The 20,113-nt window shown below is 30.7% G+C and overlaps 1 protein-coding gene across 1 annotated transcript in view; it reads right to left on the reverse strand.

Moving 5' to 3' along the window:
* Nucleotides 1-12,045, reverse strand: part of LOC113516301 (transcription factor hamlet-like) — a 148,268-nt gene extending 136,223 nt beyond the window's left edge. The window contains exon 1 of the mRNA XM_031909004.2: nucleotides 11,599-12,045. The gene's annotated coding sequence lies outside the window, so the exon portion shown is untranslated. The remainder of the gene's footprint in view (nucleotides 1-11,598) is intronic.
* Between the last annotated feature and the right edge of the window lie 8,068 nt (nucleotides 12,046-20,113).

Here is a 20,113-nt window from a genome sequence, read left to right on the forward strand (position 1 = left end):
TACACAATTTTCGCGATTTCTTGTATCGATGGGAATTTCAGTTTATTGTTCATGATCACGATAGCTCCTATTAAAAATTTCGTGTACCAATGAAATCGCAAGTGATTGCAATTCTTATATTATCTAGGTTTTTGGTTAACTATGTTTTCATTCGATTTCAATACGCAAAATTTATTCGATTGTATTAAATTTTTATGACTTAATGTAAAAATTATAGTTATGATAATAATATGTAAAAAATTCAATTTAAGAATGATTTATTTGTCTTGGAAACAAAAGAAAATAAACAAAATTGAAAATCATTAGTACATTAGTCAATAAGCAGTAGTTAATACCTTCGGTTAATGTATTGAATCCTTCTATTTTGCCAGTATTTATTATAAATGTGAAAGTTTGTTAATGATGCGTGTGACTTAATTACATTTAATGAAACTTGGTAAATAAATGTACCAAATGTTGGATTTAATAAAATAACGATTGGCTGAGAGTTATAACAAATTTATAATATATAAAAGATTAAGGATAAATAATGCCATGGATATCATAAATAAAAATGTGATGCCCATGGTATCCCTATAGTGCCCCCATGTGTTTCAAGTTACCACTTCATAAGGTGGGGTGACGGAAAGCAATCGTGTAACATATACAGTTTTGACCTGTCGTGAGGTCAACGCAATGTTAGTTTTCATTTGAATAATGTTTTCAAGACTTGTTTTGGATGAATTTTATAAACGAATTCAACTTTTAACCTACATCAAAAGAAAGAGGTTCTCAATTTGTCTTTTTTATATATGTGTATTTTATATAGATCTCATCGTCATCAATTCTGCATTGATTTTGATAATTCTATTTGGAAACTATAAGATTTTTAGCCGACTATAAAATGATGGGGGTTCTCAATTCGGTTGTATTATTTTAGAATGTTTGTTACCTCAAAACTTCATCAGTTTTAAACCGATTTAGAATTTTTCTTTTTATCTGAAAGGATATTATTCAGCAGTTTAGTTTTTAAATAACTGGTTTTGCCACAATTGACGTGTTTTTTGTGGAATGCAATTTAATTATTACTCATATTTCTATCTCACATTAATTAGTCACGTATCGTGTTACAGTTTCTTTTGGGACCATAATTATAGATTCAAAAGTATTTTCAATTATGTCTCTCACTGATATTGTCTTATTTATTCATTTTTTTTTTTACTAACAAATATTAATTTCAATATTTCCCTTCACAACTTCATTAACATCTTCAAGGCGTGTCGAATTAGTTCAGATTACAACGAGCCACACTGTATAGGGCCTAATGTTGGCATTCATGTGTGTGAACGTTTTGTGCTCAAAACAATCGGTTTCCCATGCACCTGATTGCCATCGCGCTGTAAACTTGCGTGTTTTACGCAATCCATGCTTAGTGGAAGACGTATGCTGCGTACGAGATAATGAAATTGATTTTTTTGTCCATACTGACACGTGTGAGCGAACAATATGAGGCTGGATAATGAGGTATGCAGCGATTTTAGATCAGTGAGATACCACACGCATCTACTTTGAACGAGGTGTTCGCGGTACGCTGTCAGTACACGCTGAGGTAATGTTAAGATATCTATAACAACAAAATTGTAATTGATGCCTCTCTATTTGTTATTTCTTAGTGATTTAAACGGAATCTTCTGTTTAATTTGTACGGCTATTTAGATCACACTCGATCCTTTACGTATGAAGTCTTGTTTACTGGTTGGTCAAGATTTCTTAGATTTATTTACAATGATTTATACATTTTTTGCATAAATGTATAACTTTATACTTTAAAAGTAAGTTCTTATATAAAAAAAGTATTCAAATAAGTAATAAACGACTAGAACAAAGTCTGTTTAGTTTACGAGTAGATGGCACTGTATGTGATGTCAAGGGACATTAGTTCCCTATTGGTCTATACAGTTTCTATTTTATGTGTCTACCTGATAAACATTCTAAATTAATTAATATTGTAATCGTATCATTATATTTATTACAATATATTACACAGTCCCGATCAAATGTTTAATTGCGAGGTACGATATATTACACCGAATGTAACTTTATTATTGGCTTTTATATTAATCATTACAATCATCACTTAAGGCCAAGTGATTCGTTATAAATGTTAATGATATTTTTTATTATACTAACGTGCCCAGTTAACGATTTTAGATCTAATCAGTCATGTTAATGGGTTCGCACTTTAGATGCTTTGACGGAAATTCCATTGAACACATTTCAAACATCTGGAATGTTTATTTTCGGCAATTTTTTCCATATAAGTAAATGCGGTTGTAATATAATGGTAATAATATATTATTGCAATAGGAATTAAATATTCTATTCTTAAATAATTATATTTCATATGTTAATGTATAAGTATAAATTAATAAGTTTAATACTTACCTAGATCCAAATTTGTAATAACTATTCAAGTTGAATATAGCTGCTGAATATAACTTGTTGCTTTGTCATAGATAAAAAATTAAAGTTGTCCCAATCGATCCAGAAGAGACAACGTCACAATTTTTTTTAAACAACAAATGACATATTAATGTTACAATATCATCTAAGTTAAAAATTTCCATAAATTTAAATTGATTAAAACAAAATGCTTTTGTTTCTCTGTACTGCATAGCTTCTCCTTAACGATATGTTAATTCTATAGCCTTAAGCTACAACATCTTGAGTAGCAATTCTTCTTAAATGTAAAACGGACGTCCGGCTGCACAGAGAAAGCATACTTAATTGTTTTATTGTACAAATGGTAAATGTTTTTAATTAAACAAATAAAATCTTTAATATGTTATCCATGGTGCTGTTCATGTATATAGGCGATCTTATGGCTTTCTAGTACATAGGCCGTCCGTTTGACTGAGTTTTTATGTCAAATAAAAAATGTCTGAAACAAATGCAGTTACAACTTTTATTATATATTAAGAAAATTTATGCGATATGAAATTATATAGTTAAACGCAGATGCAAAATGAAATATTAGCTATATTGTGCAATCTAGGAATTGAATCCAAAATCAAAATAATGTAGTCTAACGTTATCGGTTACTGGGCTACAGGATCCATAGATGTATTGCAACAGCATTATTTCGGTATTTGTATCTAGACACGAATTTGATCTCAGCCATTTGACTGCACATTATGATAATGAATATGAAAATTATGCGACATAGTCTACAGCGTTGTCTGTGCATTTTTTTCGCAATCTGAATTTCATCGAGTGATGTACTTGAATGCAGAGTATATCGAATTTCCTTGAATTTTGATTAGTCTATGTCTGAAACTTTGAATGCTTCTTTTGACGCGATTGTTATCACCGCAAGCGAATTTCGAATCTTTACTCATAGACATTACGGTTCAATATCGTATGAACGGCGTTTGTCTGAGGTTCGGGGTAAATACACTAGTAAAATCGAATTTATTTCGTGTCTGCATCGTGATTCATGTGTCTACTGCAGTAGACTAATAAAATATGTAGCGACGAATATTTTTTAATGTTTGAACGCTTGTTTTTCATGTCACATTACAACTTCTACAGTTCTTATTGTATTAATACGTTAACAAAAATCTTTAATATGAAATGTAAAATTATGTAACTATTATTGTGTTTTTATGTAAGATATATGTATTTTGGTGACGCACTTGTGTGTATAATTATAATAAAAAATGACCGCATGGAAATTTTTACTATCTCAATTTTAGAAGAGTTGAGTGGCTATACGATATATTAGAACTATTGAAATTTCAAACCACAGAAAAAGAAATGACTATACGCTTACATTCGAATATTTATAGATACTAAAAAAATAGGCAAGATCAATGTTACGTTCGCTGCAGTAATAAATTTATATTTGACCGATCGGTACCTATTGTTGTAAAACGTAGGGAAAAATATTTAACTAACTGTTAATATTAAATTCAGGTCATAAGCTAAGCTTGTTTGTCAAGATCAGAAATACTAAACTCTTGGAATATAAAAAATACAAAGTAGATAAGGGAAATATACCACTACCACAATAATAACATAACAATAATGACATTACATTTGTCAACTGACAACTGTTTCCACTAAACGAAGAAAACAGTTTATTTAAAATGTTCTTAATCCGTATTAAGATTATTTGTCATCATCATCATCATCATCATCATCATCATATTAGCCGTTAACTGTCCACTGCTGAACATAGGCCATCCCCATAGACTGCCATAAGGAACGGTCCCGAGCCACCTGCATTCACTGACCTCCCTCAATGCATTTGAGGTCGTTACTCCATCCAGTGGGGGTCGTATTACACTGCGTTTTCATATACGAGGTCACCAGTCAAAAACCCTTCTTCCCTGTCAAATCATTTATCATGCTCATCAAATATACTTCAAGAACCAACGCCCGAATTAGCCAAGGAGTTAATATATTTAGCGCAACAATAAAATTACAGTTGCCAATCGGCGACTGTTCATGCCAAACAAAGCGAAACAATAATTATTTATTTATTGTTCCTTTTAAATTCAGGTCGCGAACTAAGCTCGTTTGACAAGCTCATCAAATATCCAAACACCAGGAAGAACAATGCGTACCGTCGCCAAGTCTGTCGATAATTAGAATAATCTGCAATTATATGCAAATGTGCATCAACGACAAGTCAGCTCGTTTTGTAACTAAGCATTTCGTCGACACACCTACGTCTAATTTCGCTTCATGTATTATAAGTGCGACGCTCTGAGCTTGTAACATGAAAGTCTATAACTTATCTTTATACAAGAACGCCATCTATAATTTGATTCATAAATTTGTTGTCGACTAGCTTTTATTCGTGACTTGGTTCGTATGACCGGGACATATTCATTGACCGGGATAAAATGTACCCCGTATTTTCCGTCCTATATAGTATGTATATACTAAATATATAAAATTTCATAATTAGTTAAATCACTGAAGCGCTACGAGGTAACAGATAAACAAACTGCCATTTATAATAATACTAAGGATTATGTAAGTAACAAGAAAATAGCAAAGATTTGATTACAATATACCAATTTTTTTATATAATTAAAAAATCATAAATATACACTAAGTTAGAGAGTTAGTAGATTCTAACTTCTATTGCCAATTCGGTTACGGATTTAGAGCTAAATTAATATAGCTACCGTTATAATTTTAGTAACTAAAAGATTTTAAAAAGTTGCTAGATTAAGTCCAACAGTAGCTAAAGTGCCAACAGTGGTAATAACAGAAAAAAGAGAGAAGGAGAGAGAGAATACGTTGAATTCAATTAATACCAGAAACAAAATTGAGGCATAAATCATCTTAAAACTGTTAAAATAAAAAAAAAGTTACTACCACGTTAATTTTGGCGAAGCTCACATTAATTTTGTAGAGGAATTTACCCTACGGCTATAGATCTTTTTGGATATATCATACTAATAGATATTATATGTAATAACACTTCAGATTTATAAATTAATTTTATGTTTAATAAATTATTTTGTATAAAATATATAGTTAACTCCGTGAAGTAATGTAATAGATAGCTTAATTCTGAACATGCCATTTTAAGAATTCATAATATTTATATATATATTATATAATTTCTTGAAAAGTATATTCAGATTCGAACTATTTTTTACTTCATAACGAAAATTATTTGTTATAATAATTATCAGGACTATCAATTTTGAAACAGTCAGTCGTCAGTAAAATTATCCATGTCGAAAATGTTACTGGTAACAATTTTGTTACTTATAGCAGTTATATTGCAACTTCATATCGCTTGTAAATTAAATTAATAAAACATGTATCCTTAGATTATATATTTAAAGTGTCCATAAAAATGCTTCGAGAAAAACGTGTCAACTTTTTCATACAATATTGCGTGATAAATAGTTATGAGTGATTCCTTTATAACTTCTATATTTGTTTTGTCTTATAATTTTTGCATTTTTTAATGCGTAAACACTCGTTTTATTTATTAAATAATACGTCAAGATTCATTTCATATTAAGTATATACAATAATTATAAAAAAACGAGTCGGCTGATTTGACAATTAGCTGACAAAAAGTTGATCTGTTTTTGAGGCTCAATGCTCTATCTTATCTAAGCGTATCTTATGTGTAATAACATATGTATATACCTAATAACGATTAGATTTCAATGGAATTTTATATAGTTAGTTTTTTGTCTAACTTATAAATTTATTCCTTTACGTTTCCTTAATGACAAACAGAAACATTTCCATAACTTTTACATTTATAATGCTAACAAAAAAAAAATGGTCACCTTCTCTTTAAATCTTTACGTAATTATTGTTGCATTAATTATATTAATATTAAAAAATTCAATAATTGTAACGACCATAAATTTATACTGGACACGTCGGCGAGAAGTTGTTACCTCAGAAGAAACAACAGCAGTAGTTTCACCTACAGCTTGCTATTAATCAGCCTAAGGCACTAGCAGGCTGACTAAAATTAATTATATATGTACACATACCAAACGTTTTGTTATACCTTATGTTAAGTATGCGAGTGAAATAAGAAAAAAAAATACAAAAGATATATTACGATGTGTATATCTACATTTTATATTATATACTATGAAATGTACAGGATCAGAACAAGATCAATTAATCAGTATGTGAAACTATTGAAATGCGTTCAATATTATTTTCAAGTTATATTTAAAAAACTAGTGACAAAACTTTTGCTATCTTTTATAACTACAGTTACAACAAAAATAAATACAAAATTATATATCTAATAGATATTATAAACGTAAAATTTTTTAAAGATATTTGGATGTTTGGACGTTATTATGTTTGTTACTCCATTACGTTAAAATGACTGAACATATATTGATGAAATTTGGTATACGGGTAGGTTGTATACATGTGAGCAAAGCTACGGCACACAGTTAGTAATTAAATATAAATAAAGTTATTAGTTAGTAATTAAGTTATTAATTAAGTTTAAATAAAGCAGTATATATCAACACAGGAAAACTCGACATAAAAACTTAAGCACACTGACCAACGAAGCAACAAATCCTAATATATGATATTGTTAATATTAATATATGACCATTTAAATATAAATTATTAAGACTAAAATACGGCAATTTCAACATTTCAAGCAACTCAATAGTACATTTACTTATTAAAGTAAACATTTGCTTAAAACATTATTCAAAAGAACATAATTATATAACTAATTTTCATTTACAATTATTTTTAATCTCTCAGATATTTCATAATTTATTACCGAGCGGTTATTGGAAAACTAACTTGAAGAGGCTTAATTATATTTTTATGAGTATGGAAAAGACTAGTTGATAAGTATGTAGCCTATTTCTATATAACACTTATAAAAATATATAATTGATATTACGAGATACACCTCTATTGGGAATTATGTAGTTATTTATGTGACAAATTATTTACGACCGTTGCATGAACCAGTTAACAAGATTTCCAACATACTTATCATCGGATTGAACATGTGAAAATTCCATTGAAGTGTCTATGTAAATTATTAAAACCGGTACGTCGCTACTTGGTCATATTAAATTGGTGGTATATACTGTCTCTTACCTAACTATAACTGTGGCATAGTTTGAAGTGAAAGTAAAATTGCCTAATTATTTTTTTTTCACTTTTCAAAGATGACACAGCGTTTCAGTTGTCCGTTTTTTCATGCACCAAGAACGCAATCTTCACCTGCGGTCGGTGTGAAATAACAAGAATTGGACGTGATCGACTTTCGAGAAGAACGAGCTCGAACTAATGTGGTCTCGATGAAATTTGTATTGCAAGTAAAAAAAAGTTGTACACTTAAATAAGTTGCGATAATCTGTTTTTAATGTTGCCAATAAAAGTAATTTCATTCTGTACACGAATTTGTGTGTAGACAATAAAGTTGTAAGAAATGAAGCGACAAAGTCACCAAATGGGCAGTTGGTATTTGTATCTTTAATATTTTACTTCAATATACATTAACGAGACTATCATATTGTACATTAATATATAATTATAGTAAATGAACATATGAGCTTATTCGTAATGCGTCCGCTTCCGATCCTGTATCGAATTGATCCATCGATGAATATTTACATGCGAAATATAATTATATTCAAGTCAATATTATTTTGTACCGACAAAAAAATACATTTTAGATAAAAAAAAAAGTTTCTCTCACATCTATACAATTGTACATTTAAGTAAACATCGGATTTTATACCTTCATTTATTCGAATGATGTAAGGGTAAGATAAGAACAGTTGCGCGAACTCGGTTGCAGCAATTATTTTTATATGTTTTTACCTTTTTTTAGTGGCCGTGTGATTTAGGTTGTCTTTTAAGGAGCCGATATATTGTGGGTAACGCATTTTCTGTCTGGTCACATATTAAAATCGGCGGCCCAGTTTCAATCATGGTTTTTGCAGCGATACACGATAATATATAATGGTAAATAATGAGAAAATTTAAGACGAGACTATTGAATTTAAAATCGGTATAAATTGACACAGAATATTACAGAGATAAGATTTTGTATGTAAATTGCGGTTGGATTTTAAATGTTAATTTGAAAACGATAATTTTTACAAAACGTTTCGCCGAGTAGGCACTTACTACTACTGTAATTAAAACTTTCTTTTCGTATTTCAGATGTCTCTGTTCAGTTCATTGCTTTATCACGTACTAGTTTTTACCTGCGACTTTGTCCGCGTATGCGAATATGTGTATGTGAATATATCCCACATAGCATGTGTATACAAAACTTCATGATGATTGGTTAAGCTGTTAAGGGACTAACAGGTAATAAACAGACAAACTAATAAACTCACTTTCACTTTTATAAAAAGGATTAAGAATATTACTGCAGACAATGCGGTATTATATAGAATTATTGTTTTAATTATGACTGAAGTTCAGTAAAATTATTCTATAATTTTAATTTTACCTGTTTGTGTTCTAGGAAATATTATGTAGGTATCGACATTCATGCAGAACGGGAATTTTATGAACTTACTATGTATGTCGTAGGTAGTACAAATATCATAGTATACACTAGTAAATATTGATATTTTAATATCATATATAATATTGAAATATTTGTATTAATAACTATTAATGTATAAGATATTTTTATTGACATAATTTATTTACCACTACAGCTGGAATCAAATAAATTCTATTACATTTGATATTAAAGTCAGAAATATATATTTGCTATCTATTATAGCGATTATGTTATTTATCTCGTATAGTACGTGTATACCAAATTTCATAATAATTGTTTAATGGTTACGGTGCTAAGAGATAACAAACAAACAAACAAACTTACTTTCAAATTTATAATATTTTTTAATAATAAAAGGAATTTGATTTGTATTTTTTTTTATTTTACATACCTACAAAACTTTATGTTACAATTACAGATAATATATTAAAGAAGTATGATTAAGTAATCCGGTAAAAAAAATATTTATTTTAATATTTTATATAAAAAGAAATTCCAAAATATTAATGATATCGCGTATCCTAAAATACATTAGTTAAGAGGTTAATTTTCCTTACTAAATACGAGTATATTAAATTGTTGTATTTTACACAAATAGTAATAAATAATTATTTTAATTTTATATTAACAAAATTTAATATTTATTTACACTTCATTGTAAACATTAACAAAACATATAGAAACGTGACAGTAGAAGTCAAATGTACAAATAAAGAGCTTAACTCTGCATGTCCAGTTCTCTTCCAGTACCACTTTCCATCAGGTGGGCCGTCAGCTTGATCATCAATATCAATAGGTAAAAAAAAAAAAAAAAAAAAAAAAAAAAAAAAAAAAAAAGAATCAATAATAATTTACAAACATAAAAGAACCATAACTAATATGTGTTACAAATAATTTAATATTACTTTTCTAATAATCATTAAATGTCAGCTGATTTATGGAAAAATAATTTACAATGTCTAAAAATATTTTTTTCTATAGTCAAGTCTGTCAAGCTTTTTATTTTTAAATAAATGCGTTTGTTAAAAAAATAATAGCTATTAAAGAATTAATCTTTTACAAATACCTAATAAATAAACATATTTGCATGTGTGCCTAGGTTGTACGTCAATTAATTTCTGTAAATTTTTAGCTAGCTTAGTTTTTTGACAAAATTTAATATTATTAGATATAATCAACAAACATTATAAAAGGTTATTAACTGAGAATTGCATCCCGGTATACCGCTGTTTGGGCACAATAGAGACAAACAAAAAAGAACGCGACGGCGGGCGGCGCGCGCCGCCTCACCGTAACTCACTTTCTGGTTAACTAGGTCGGATATGTTTTTTTTTAATTTTACACTTAATCACTTTGTAAAATGAAGGAAAACACTAGTGAAACTGTGCCCTTCACTTTTATTTTGGTGTTTTTTATTCATATAGGGTTTTTGATTAAAAAATCATGTGCCGTCGGAAAATTCTCAGTTAACGATAATTTGTTAATGTGGAGTGCAATTTTCCGAATGAAGATATTGTAATTATAGTTCTAATACTCTAATTAGACTCTAGTAGTATAGACTTTAGTAGCATAGTTTAGTAGTAGGAACTCTGGTTTGCGTAAATGAGATTCTAAGCTTGATTTTCTGTTAGAACAATTTAAAAAGTGAACTATTGTAAATCATCTATTATTTGTATATTCTGGATAATGACTCGTATAACAATAAAAAATTTAATTTGAGGTATCTGATATAATTATAGGGAATTAAAAATAATAAATTTAAGAAATAATATAAAATTTAATTACAATTTAACAGTGTTATTTTAGTAACATCTAAATTAAGTCGTATCTTGTATTTATTACCTACCTACGGATATAATTAATATACATATCACATATGTACTACCTAAAGTATTACTACAGGTTAAGTAACGATATAAATATATTGCTTTCCTTATAAATAAAAAAATAATTCATTTTTCTTATAAATATTTGTTTAGATCTTAATTATTGGATTGTGTTTAGATTTTTTTTTTACATAATAGTAGAATCAACTAATATATATTTTATAAATAAAAGATAAGCTGTAAATATATCGTTAATAAATCGTTGTTTTTAATAAAGTAGTTAATATAAAACGTGATTTTATTTAATGTAATGAACTGTTATATAAAAATGCACTTAAATGAATCGCTGGCTATTTTTAACACGTTATATTAATTTCTTGCGTATATTTACGATTGATCAGAAATAATTGGTTTAAATTATTATTTAATTTTTAATTGGTTTGACAACGTAGTAATATAAAAATATTGCCGTTTATTTAATTTAATAAAAATAAGGTTTATGTTGATAATTATAAAGAATTTGAGTTAATCATTATAATTAATTTTACTCAGACAAAACGACTCTTAATTAGTTCATAAACTAAAAGTGGAGCACATTTTAATATTTTAACACAAATTTTGTACAAATAATCAATATAATCCTGCATTTTTTATTCGTTTATAAAAAATAGTATTATTGTCATTACGAGGTTACTATAATTTTGAAATAGAAAATGTATCACCTACCAGTATCGACGCAAACGAAGAAAATCTTCAGTTGATCCCAACTGCCCAAATCTCATCAATTTATTGTATTATCTCACAGATCAATTTACAATTGTCCATTAAAAAGTATCCTTTTATAAACTCAAATTCGTTACAATATCAGCACAGAATATCGTTTTCACTTTCGTACAAGCACTTATCAATATCCAAATACGATATTAAAACCCAAGAAAAAATCACACAATACAAATAGTCGTTCCTGTTCTGTTACTGACAATAAGCACTGGTCCATAGAAATATCCATTCCATCACTTTACGGGGGTGAGTACTTTTTACAATGTCCGCGCGAGCTTAAAGCTGCGGAGCGTTACGCGGTGCGCGTGCGCAGGTCGCCGTGGCATCGCGTTATCAGCGCGAGCGGCGCGCCGCGCGACAACAACAGAACTTGAGAGCCGATCTCAATAATAACAAGAAAAGAAAACGGTCCAGTTTCAGCGAGGCTTCCGGATGGCGCGGGCGCAGTGTCGCCGCTCTGCTCGCACGTAAGGCGTCATTTCGCTCTCTCTGTCTAACGGTACCGCCGATGTGCGCACGCTGAACGATAGCGCGTATATAGTCGCGATTGCGACGCCGCCCTGTGCGCCCGCTACTAAAGCCTTAGAAGGCTTTGCGGGACGTTTCCCGCCATTTTTACGTGTACAAGTTCGGATGCATACATTTTCAATCAACTTCAAAAAGCTAATAATTCGAAAGGTTATCAATTTAAATGTATATATAACGTGCGTATGTTACATAATATTAATGCCTTTGCCATTGCTAAAACGATTTCGCAGATTTTTTGGTTTAAAGAATTTACTCCTGTCGTGAACCCAATTAGTAGCTAATAATTGTTTTTTTTCTAAAATTTTAAATAACTGCATAGTGCAATTGTGTTTATGAAAATGTATTATGTAAATTTAATTTATTATATTGCTGTGTGATCCCGACATAGAATGGGTAGCAGCGTCATTTTTAAAACATCACCAAAAGCCTAACTGTGGTTGCCGACCCGCTTGCCAAGTGTGACAACTACTAGCAAAATCCCCCTTATAAAGAAGGCCTTTGTTCAGCAGTAGACAGTCAACAGCAGATTCATATCTATTTTGTATAGATTTAATTTATTGTTATAAAATTACAGATATATGTTAAACTACATAAAACTAGATATAACATACTGGTTTCGATCCCGAGTTTCTTTGTGGAAGCGATCAATCTTTTACTTGATCATTGGGTCGTAAGGAAGCACAACGCGTGCGAATAAAAGTTTTTCTCGTCATTTGCCCAGACGCAAGACAATGTAGAGGATGTATTGGATTACAATAAGTTATTTATAATGTTTCTTTGTTTTACATTATTTTAATATGTCTAATGACTGTAAAGTGGGTATAATTAAGTGTATACGAGTAGGTATATTGTTATAAATTATTAAAGTGGATGAATGCGGATAGCGGAGCACTGCATTGGTGGAAAGTATTAGAGATGGCTTATGTCCAGCAGTGGACAGATAGGTTGAAATCATGATGATGATGATTTTCTTGTATTTGAAGGGACTATACTAAAATGGACTATATAAAAAATTTTGCCGTGTAGGTCCTGCTAGAAAAGGTCACCGCTTCCTTTCCGTTAGGTGTCGTAAGAGGCGACTAAGGTAGTTTAGTGAATTTTATGAATTCATAAAAGCATAGTAAAGATTTTTTCCCAGTAGTGGGATAATTTGAAAAATGCATAAAAAATATGTGCGTTTTTAATATTATTGTAACTTAAATTTTATAACAAGATACCTAAGTATCCATGCCCTATATGGGCATGGTTTATGCGTATGTTAAATTTTATGTCGAGCTAATTGTCATGAAATTTGGTGTCATCATCAAATCAGCTGTTACCTGTCTACTGCTGATGATATAGAACTTCTTTTATTGGAGAGTTTTGCCAATAGTTGCCATGCTTGACAGGCAGGTTGGCAACAAAATTAGGCTTTGGTGATGTTTTAAAAGAGAGGTAGCTGCCCATCCCTCGACTATTAAGTTCCCTTTGTTGCTTCTTGCAACACCCACGGAAAAGGAAGGAGTAGTCCATTTTATGCCGGATTTAACCAGTAAATTTAGTGTACATAGATATATAAAAGAATGGATAATATGGTATATTTTTGGAAATGTAACATAGTTACAATTACATGGAATATTAAAATACCTTTTATTTTAAATTAAAGTTGAATAACTACTCACGTGACTGCAATCAATTTATCAATAATCAAATTTATCAGTGAGTATGTATATTTACAAGGTTAGTGCTCTGAAGTGTCTTTTATAATTTGCGTATATTACTAGCTATTTCTCGCAGCTTCACTTGCCTGGCACTTAACTACTGTTAAGCATGTAGAGTTTAGAATTTATTTTGCCCCGGGCATTCAAAATCAGGTCTCTAACTAATGATACATTTAACAAGAAATAACGTGAATAGCATTGATTAATTACGCTAATATTATATAAGCATATTTCAATAGAATGTTAAGCAAAATCGTAGTAATAATAATTCTAGAAAAGATAAGAACAACACCTTAAAAATGTAATCACGAAACCAGTTAGATATTAAGTATTATTGAATGAGGTGGCTGACTGTCAGCGCCATCTATTGGTTGTCTCCAACCTGTTCTTAGTTAAAATTGTTTTAACAAACTTTACTTAGTTTACAAGATTTAATAATTAAAGTACAAATATATAATTATTAAAATAATAGCTATTTTTACATACATCGTTTTTAATTTTTGTGACTCATTCGCGTTGATGTCTTTTATATGAAATAGTGGGAGTATGGATAACATACGATTCTTTGACAAGGAGATTTGTAGCAGAAGTTAACGAAGAGAACGATCAAGAGACAGTATGCTGAAGATCGAATCAAATGAATTAAGGATATTATAAAAAAAAGACAGAATTAGGAACATATGAAACACATCACCCTTATGAATATATTATAACGTATATGAGATATTTAGAAACGAAACAAACAAACAACAAAAATAAATAGAAATGACTGACATTTCTATTTTTTATTAAAAAAGTGATTTTATTATAATTATATTTCCAATAAGATCAGAGAATTATTTGATCATAAATAATATACATAATTTTAAACTATTGTAATAAAAATAATATGTTAAATATAACATAAATTAATAAGTACTCCCATGTGATGATACCGACATAGACTGGCTTATCAGTTCTTTTCCTGTAGATATCGTAAGAAGCAACTAAGGGAACTTAATGGTCAAGGTATGGACAGCAGTGTTCCTTTAAAACATCACCAAAACCTAACTGCAGTTGCCAATCGGCTTGCCAAGCATAGCAACTATTGGCAACCCCCCCATTCGGGGAGATGATATGGTGATGAATCAGTAATAACATTCTGTTTTTAAGATATCTTCAACCATTAATACAAATATTCTAGTAGTTATAATACACTACAAATATTATATAAACATTGAAATTATAATGTGCAATAGCCTAAGGATATATGTGCGGTATAAACCCAGCGATGCCTTATTAAAAAGTAATAAAAATCATGATAATCGTTTTTTAAAAAATGGTCACAGTTTCATATAAAAAACACTGTGACATACGGCTGTATGGTGTAGTGAACATAATGCATATTATTTTAAAACAAGTTTTTTTTCTTATTATAAGTTATTTTTTTAAGTTTCCAAAATGGAAGATAGTGTAATAAATAAATAGAATTGTGCTTAACATTATATTTTGTGTACAATAAAGAATAATGAAAGAATAAAGAAGAGAGTGTTAACGTTAACTTTGTATTTTTTATTTATATGGATTCTGAATTAATTTGAATGCTTAAAAATATTTTGATTGATTTTTGCTAAACAAAATCTTGAAAAATTTAATTCATTATAATGGTAATAATAAATTAGCGAACCCACGACTTCATCTATGAGACCGGGATATGTTTAATGACCAGGACAAAATTGTAGTCTATTTCTATCTTCATCGCTATATAATCCTTATATATCAAATTTCATAGTGATTGGTGCAGTCGTTAAGGTGCTAAGAGGTAAGAAATAAACAAACTTACCTACATATTTATAATAATAGTATAGATTTGTCGTAGATAAAGGGACTCACCAGAGGGAGACTTTGTACAAAAGTCGATTGCTTGGGTACCCCTGTCCCATTCGTGTTTCAACGGTGAAGCAGTTGTGTTTGCATGGCTGTGTTTCGGTTTGAAGGGTGAGATATAGCGTGAATTTACTACACAGAGCAGGGTACAGAGCAATAATATCTGAGTCCTCAGGAATGGCAACGCATGGGGGGTATCATGGGCGAAACAGTATACTCTGTTATGTCCATGGTACTGCTCATGTCTATCGGCGACGATTACTACTTTCCATCAGGTGGGCCGTCAGCTTATTTGCCATTCTAAGTAGTATAAAAAAAAAGATAAAACAATGTTATACTATAAACTGCAAAAAATATGGTATGACAACAGAAATATAGTCTCTGAAATTGATATAATAAATGTACTACATTATTCTCTGCTGAAAATGACAATTTTAAAAAAATATAATTACGGAAGAAATAAGTGGTTGTTTTTTATAAGCCGTGTGTCTCATATAAATTAAGGTGCTGTTTGGAAATTATTCAGCTCATTATGTTAAAATCAACACCGCGGTAACTCTTCGTTATTGCAACGGCCTCGAGAGAATTTGCTGCAAGAATATACGTCATCATATATATTGACCTTTGTGGTGTAGAGGTTTATACACGTCACCTTTCGATGACTACCGGTTCGATTCCTGAGCAATACAAACATTTATATTTAATAGTACATTTGTATTAGTGTGGATGTTTTCTGTGTACAATATATTAAATAGTCTAGTTGTATCACGCGATTTTACTCGCGTGATTATGTACATAAAATATATTATATCTTAATATACTTAATAAGTGTGGTCCCGGCATAGAATAGGCCACCCCTTCTTTTCACCCCTTTTTCTTCACCCCTGGGTGTCGTAAGAATTGACCTTTTTAAAATATCTCTAAAGTCAAACTGCGGTTGCCATCTCAAAAAGTCGATTGCTTGGGTACCTCTGTCCCATTAGTGTTTCTACCGTGAAGCAGTTGTATTTGTATGGCTGTGTTTCAGCTTGAAGGGTGGGATATGGCGTGAATTTACTGGGTCCAGAGGAATAACACCTGAGTCCTCAGGAATAGCAACGCATGGGGGGTATCATGGGCGAAACAGTATACTCTGTTATGTCCATGGTACTGCTCATGTCTATAGGCGACCGTTACCACTTTCCATCAGGTCGGCCGTCAGCTTGATTGCCATTCTAAGTTGTATAAAAAAATATATACATTTTAGTCCATTACTATTAACCTAGTATTTAAGATAGCTCGATAATTCAAGAGGGAAATAGTAATAAAGTAATAGGGTCTAACGGGCCCATAGCTAGCAATATATTCTGTCAGAGCGACTTCCACGTGGTTCTCCCTGGAAAACACCTTCGTTAATTCTCGTGGATACGTCACCAGCTGACTTGCTTTATCCTCATTATTACTATTATCAGTTATTGGTGCTCCGTCAGCGTACACTGATAGCGCAAGCGGGGTTATTCCATTTTCGTCCATTAAAAAAATGCGCAGTAATCCCCCGTTGCGAAATTTATAATGAAAACTTATGCGGATGAAGTCCCAAGAATAATTAGTTAATTATAAAGATACATGTCTCCGTCGAATAGAAACGAGTTCTCGTGACATTTTTGATTTCACCATGTGCACTGAAATTGCTTCGGCGAAAAATTAATTAACCGTATCAACTGAAGGTTTTGAGATAAACAATTGCAATTATACATAATTATAAAATTAAGGTATATTACAACGATGCTCATTGTGTTATGACCGACCATCATGCTGAAATAATTTATGATCATTAAACGATTTACAATTCCAATATTTTTCATATGTTTCGCGTTGTCAGTGTCATTTCTGAATCGTTTTTGATAATTATTTTTACTATTGATAGAGTTTACTCTGATGTTGGTTCCAAATTAATTTAACGACGGTCCAAATTATTTTTTTTTATAACGAGCATGCGACTCACCTGATGGTAAGTGACTACCGCTGCCCATGATCACCCGCAACACCAGAGGCATCGCAGGTATGCTGCCTGCCTTTTAAAAAGGAATATGCTCTTTTCTTGATAGCTATAATTAAATTATTATTATTTTTAATTTTTACTCAAATTCTCATCTCCTCTCTTAAGGAAAGGAGATGGCGACTAACCCCCGGCAGAAGCATAGTCGGCTGGGGTTCAGGGCTCCAGGGAGAGAAACTGGCGTACAATGCGGGCAGAATCTAAGAGCACCGCTTTCTACAGCATTTTTTCCGGGAGTGAGCTGCCTCGGAATCCCAACCGTCTGAGATGTTGTTCCAGACTTGTTGGAATAAGACCGTTCACCGACAAAACGATTGGAATGATTTCGGTGGACGTCACATTTCGGTCACCTCGTGAGCCAGGTCGAGATATTATTTTATATATTCCGAAATATATAAAAATATATGAACCAAAATCACTGTGACATAAAAATTATAGAATACCTCTGACTCATTGTGCTCGCAATTAATTTTATCTACAAGTAATCAAATGTGTTTAACGTTTGAAATATTTTATATTTAAATTATGCACTTATCTGACATGCAGTTTAAATAACATTGCACATTATACTACTAATCAAATGTCAATTGCATTACATTGCATATATTTGTAACAATTAAGACATTACAAAATTAATATAATACTTAATTACTATTTGATATTCAAACGTGTAAAAGATAATTAGAAATAATAATTAAGGTTTGACTTTTATTTGTGTTCTCAAAACAGTAGTGACTGCATTTTAAACAATGAAATACTGTGTCATATTATATACATACTAATATTATTTATTCTGTTTTTAAGTGATTTAAAATAATTAAGAGGTTATGATCATTACATATTCTTTTTAAATGTAAATATTATAATTAATTTTTTTTCGAAAAAAAGTTTTCTTTGTAGATATTTCTTGAAGATTTCTTTTTTGTTTTTGTATAACACAGGGTTAAACGAGAATGCGGTGCATCTGATGGTAAGAAATATGCTCTTTTCTTGGAGATTACGATATGGTATCGGTTCGGAAATACTGCTACTGGAAGTTGATTTCAAAGCCTAGTTGTACATACATAGGAAGAAATGAGAGAATACTATTTAAAAACTGTTTTAATGTTTAAATATTTATGCAGTATACTTTTTACTTGTGGCATGTAATAGCATTTTTTTTAAATACAATTAAAAGGTAGTTTATCTGAAAACAGTGAGGTAGGTGCAATCAATTATTTTTTTATTCTAAGCATAACAAAATACTAAAAAACGAAAATAAAATGTGTAAAAACATGGACAGTATTTGTTTAACGGTGCGTTTTTTTGTGAGTTAATAAATTCCATTCAAACACATTTATCCACGCCGACTGAAGTTAGATTAACTTTCAAGGAACTTAAGCTGGGTCGAGTTAATAAAGTTTTTGTAATCTTATATTGTTTTTTTTTTATTTATCTATACAAAATTCCAGTTTAACTGTGCAATTACGTATCGCGTATACCATTCATGAGATGAAGGCCATTTCAAAAGTGAAATCCAATTTCAATTTGTAACTCATTGTTAGGTTATGTAAACAAAATTTAACCAGCAGTTAGTAGCGGATAGAGATGACGGATGCTCGACTTTTTTATCTTTTGTCTTGACTTGAACGAATTATTAACGCATAGGAGCCAATGGAGGCTATCAATCAATGGAGCCCGAATAGATATTATCAGGCCAAATTAACATAAAGGTAAAATTAAAGTCAGTTAGGGGTTGGTAAGCGTTATTGCTTTGTTTTATCAATCAACTTAAAAAAAGAAGGTTCTCAATATGTTTTTATTTTCTTTAGTTGAAAGGTTTCTTTTTTTTTATACAACTTAGAATGGCAAACAAGCTAACGGCCCACCTGATGAAAAGTGGTAATCGTAACCTATAGATACTGGCAGTACCATGGATATAACAGAGTATACTGTTTCGCCCATGATACCCCCCATGCGTTGCTATTCCTGAGGACTCAGTTGTTTTTCCTCTGCACCCAGTAAATTCACGCCATATCCCACCCTTCAAACCGAAACACAGCCATGTAAACACAACTGCTTCACGGTAGAAACACGAATGGGACAGAGGTATCTAAGCAATCGACTTTTGTACAAAATCTCCCCCAGGATATTTTTTTAAGTTTCCTTAGTCGCTTCTTACAACATCCACGGGAAAAACTGGTGACTCATTCTGTGCCGGGACTACACGGAGATTATGTTGTGAGTATTGAATTAGAATTCTAACTAAGAAGCTTGTAATTTTAGATTTATATTAGTACATAGGTTTATATATTAACTACCATTATCTGAATAATGTAACTTGAAAGTA

This window comes from Galleria mellonella, unplaced genomic scaffold, assembly GCF_026898425.1.
Source record: "Galleria mellonella isolate WM207_F2 unplaced genomic scaffold, CSIRO_AGI_GalMel_v1 utg74, whole genome shotgun sequence".
Lineage (NCBI taxonomy): Eukaryota > Metazoa > Arthropoda > Insecta > Lepidoptera > Pyralidae > Galleria > Galleria mellonella.